Source organism: Dreissena polymorpha, chromosome 11, assembly GCF_020536995.1.
Source record: "Dreissena polymorpha isolate Duluth1 chromosome 11, UMN_Dpol_1.0, whole genome shotgun sequence".
NCBI classification, from domain to species: domain Eukaryota; kingdom Metazoa; phylum Mollusca; class Bivalvia; order Myida; family Dreissenidae; genus Dreissena; species Dreissena polymorpha.
Window position 1 is genome coordinate 82,497,223 of NC_068365.1, and position 4,199 is coordinate 82,501,421.

At 31.2% G+C, this 4,199-nt stretch overlaps 1 long non-coding RNA gene across 1 annotated transcript; it reads left to right on the forward strand.

Moving 5' to 3' along the window:
- The first annotated feature begins 580 nt into the window (after nt 1–580).
- On the forward strand, nt 581–3,736 carry LOC127851506 (uncharacterized). Its single transcript, XR_008035804.1, has 4 exons — nt 581–689; nt 1,531–1,652; nt 1,819–1,937; nt 2,585–3,736. It is a non-coding gene; the product is annotated as an uncharacterized LOC127851506 (long non-coding RNA).
- The last annotated feature ends 463 nt before the right edge of the window (nt 3,737–4,199 follow it).

Sequence of the window (4,199 nt, forward strand, 5' to 3'; positions counted from 1 at the left end):
GGGCCATAGTCTACTTGCAGTAATGAACAATTGTGTCATTTTAAGAGTCATTTGCTGTGGTCATAGTCGACTTTCATTAATGAACAGTGGTGACATTTTAAGAGTCATTTACTGTAGCTATATTTGACTTGCAGTAACGAAAAATTGTTTCATTTTCAGAGTCATTCACAGTGGCCATAGTCGACTTAAAGAAATGAGCAATGTTATCATTTTAATAGTTATTTACTGTGACCATAGTCGACTTGCAGTAGCGCTCATCACATGCACGCACACTATCAAGTTGCCTGATTATATATTTATTATCGATGTACATTAAACTTACAAACCATACGTGTAGTTTATTTATTTATTAAGTACACCATACACATTCATATTTGACCATTGCAGATAGAAGACTAGTACCAGTACATATAATTTCATTCGTATTAAAGAATGAAATTTATGTTATTACTATTTACTTTTTATCTTTTAGTCCACCGACGTCTTTCTAAAACTAAATGTTCTATAACCGGTCTTTCTCTTCCATAACCGGTCTTTCTCGTCTATGGCCATACAACTATTTTCCATAGCCGAAACAGCCAATCGAAACAGCCAATGGAATCAGGAAAATGGAAAAGAGTGTTTCCCCAAATTCTCACCCACCGTTTGAACTTGTCTGCAAACACACACACTTCTAGTTGGATTACACGGTATGTTTATTTCTTTCTCTAGGTAAAATATCGTATTTATTGTGATTAAATGTCGTCTTAATGATGGCAATATACATGTACTGCTATTATAAATAAATTTAGAATAATGACAACAAGAACGTGCAGAAAAAGCAGGCTATCGCCAAGTGTCACTTCAAACATGTAGAACAACAACAAGATGGAAAGAACTTTGTCCACATATATAAATGTAACTAAACCAGCTACAGAGTAATGTTTAGTCTTTCAAAAAAAAATTGGCAAAGCTTAATACTAGTGGCAAAATGTCAGAAGAGACCAGGAAGATTCAGCTAAACAATACTCTGATCATTTGGAACTTGCTTCTGTATAAAACACAAGTTATAGATACCATCTATAAAGCCACTTGTGCATCTCAGGATATTGTTATAGGTGTGAGATAGAACAATAAATTGGACTATACATTTGTGTATTTTGTTACAATGAAAATTATTATAAGTGTTATATTAGCTATAATGATTTTTTTTCATTATTTAAGGACATGTGGCATAGTTCATGATTTGTTTAATCTTGTAGGTGTTTCATAAAGTTATTAACTATAACAATGACATTTCTTTGTTAAATAAGACCTCTGGTCCATAACTTAAGCACTCCAGAGTTTATATGAAGTGATAATAATTTACATTTAAGAATATTTATAATGCATGTGATTATGAAAGGCAATGACATGTGTCAAATTTGAAATACTTATGAACAAACTTGTAAAAGAATATGAAGTTAGTAACATAAACATACCAATAACTGACTGTGATATCAGAATTACGGTAATTTAATCCTAAAAACTATACACAGCTTTTTGTTACAGGAGCCGATCAATGTTCCTTTGATGGAACTCTGCATTACTCGTGGGATTTTGCACAGACTGTGCATTATCCACACCATGCAAGACAGGCTGGCCCCATCTACTTTGCGTCGCCAAGGGAACAGGTAGCATTTTATGAAAAGTGAAGTTTGTACATGATAACACTATAAAATTGTTTGTATATAAACATAAGATACATGTTTATTTGAAGAAGAGACATATTTTTGATAATTTGACATAATTTGTATGCAATTTACCTTAGTCTTTATAGCAATTATTCTCTTGGAACAGGAAATCAAACGTTCTACCTGATTAATGAGGCAGATCTGCCTGGAAAGGGTGCGGACTGTGTCATAAGCTTATTGCACCATTATTCCAAGCACCATGGTTATGGAGAGAAGAATGCACAGGTAGAGCAGTATTTAAAAGTTCATTTCAAAATCATTTTGTGCTCCATATAAACAACTTACGTGTAACGTTCTTTGTCAAAAATGTGTATCTGTGGATTTTTGAATACGGTAGTAAACAAATGTAATTGATATATGTTGAACATATACTTGTACATTGATACATTATTGACATAAATTGTGGACTTGTTTATTAGTATATCTGCCAATTTAAGAACCATGCTGTCCTGTGGTATTGCATGTGGCGAGTGATTCAAGGAAAATTTAATGTTAAACAATAGTTCTTTGTTGAACAGTTATTAATATAATTTCATGAAAGAATAGTTAAGAACTAATTCATATTTAATGTTATGGTTAAATCATTATGACATTTGTAATCAATTTTAAATGATAAGTATTGATTTGAATGTATGCAACTTCTATTGAGTTTATAGTTTTAAAGTGAACAGATTATCATAGTATACCTGTTAAAATAAAGATTGCTTAAAATTGACATTTGTTACTCAAATATTGTTAAAATTGCATGAAATATGTTTAGAAAAGTAAATGGAAGTCAATTTAGTTTTACAATTGAATAATACAAGGGGAATAGTTAGACACACATGTTTTGTTTTACTTTTACATTTGACATTTGACATTTTAATTTTTAGGCCTTCATGAATCCATCAGCATCAACACCATGCTAGTAGGAACACAAAGTTTGCTCTTGACTGGCATTTTGGTGTTTGGTTTGTCAAGTGAAGTGGAGGGCGAGTGATGCAGAGAAAATGCAAGACATTGCTACAACCGTACGATCATCATAACGGTCGAGTCACAACATCCCCATCTCGTGTCTGACATGGAGAGTCTGGTCAAATTCTTAGAGTGGCGGTCACACCTTGAAGCCTAGTTAAGGAACATAAAAAGCATAACTAAATACCACAATTTCTTTGTTTCCAAAGATGACCCCGGTGTTTTGCATTGTAATGAGTATGCTGACTCTACCAAGGAGTGTTTTGATCTTTTGTAGTGTGCAATAAATAAGAATGCCATGCCTCCACTTAAGACCATTCCAGGGCTCCCTTTAGCAAGACAGTGGTACTTGTATGATCACATTTCGAAATTGTTCAGGTCTGAGTCAGCAAAAGAGAAAACATGTCCCAAACCTCTTATTCCAAAGTAATTGTTTATTTGGAATGTACAGTTTTGAAAAATAGCTGACAATTAATACATTAATAAATGTTGTATATAGGGAGTTGTGTGCAGTAAAGCATTATTACGTGTATATTTGCATGTATTGTTGATTTGCCTGCAATAAATGGTTAATTCTGTCAATCTTGCATTATGATGTCATTATTATTTTAATTAACATGCATTTCAAGTATAGCCCATGTTGTGTGATTTTTGTTTATAAAACAAATATTTAAAAACCTGGTTCATGTTTGGAAATAATCAAAAAGTGATACATTGCATTGTTTCTAATTTGTTAGATTCTTTAATAACCAGTACATTGTTAGAACCTCTTCTGTATATGAATAAGTTATTCATTTGGTCCATACTTATATAACTATGTAATTTGATTACATATATATGGAGATAATAGTATTAATGTTATTTTAACTGAAATAAAGTAATACACATTGACTTTGCAATAATTTTTTTGCATTTGTCATGTATCAATGTAAGTACAGGGTACAATTTCAACGTTACTAATGTTGAACCAGCCTTTATTCGAAGGCACATGTTTATATTGTATAATGTTAAAGACAAATGGTTACCATGACGACCAGTTTTTTGCTTCAAATTATTAAAAGCTTACAGTGGACTGGGTGTATGGATTTTGTGTATTGACATGTACTTTGTATGCGAAATGATTTAATATTACAGTATTTCACATCAAGTACTTACAGTTTACATTAGTAATTTTTGGAATGTCAATAATTAAAACAACTCAGTTCATTTCTTTAATTTTATGCATTTTCACATATATATAAAATTTTGTACACATTTCCTATAATTATTCATCAAGATTGATTTAACAAATTTTAAGTAATACATGTTTGTTTAAAACATAAAAAAAAATAATTTGAGAATAAAATACCAACATTCAAATAATGGTACCCATGGACACCATTTTAAATTAAAAAAAGATGCTTTTAACAAACAATGTGTTTATATTTAAACATGTGTTTATATCTCAAAATGTCATTTTTTTAACAAATAGGTCAAATTTGCCTGTTCGGCCAATAATTGTACAACCACCACATAATATGATTATGTCTCAAA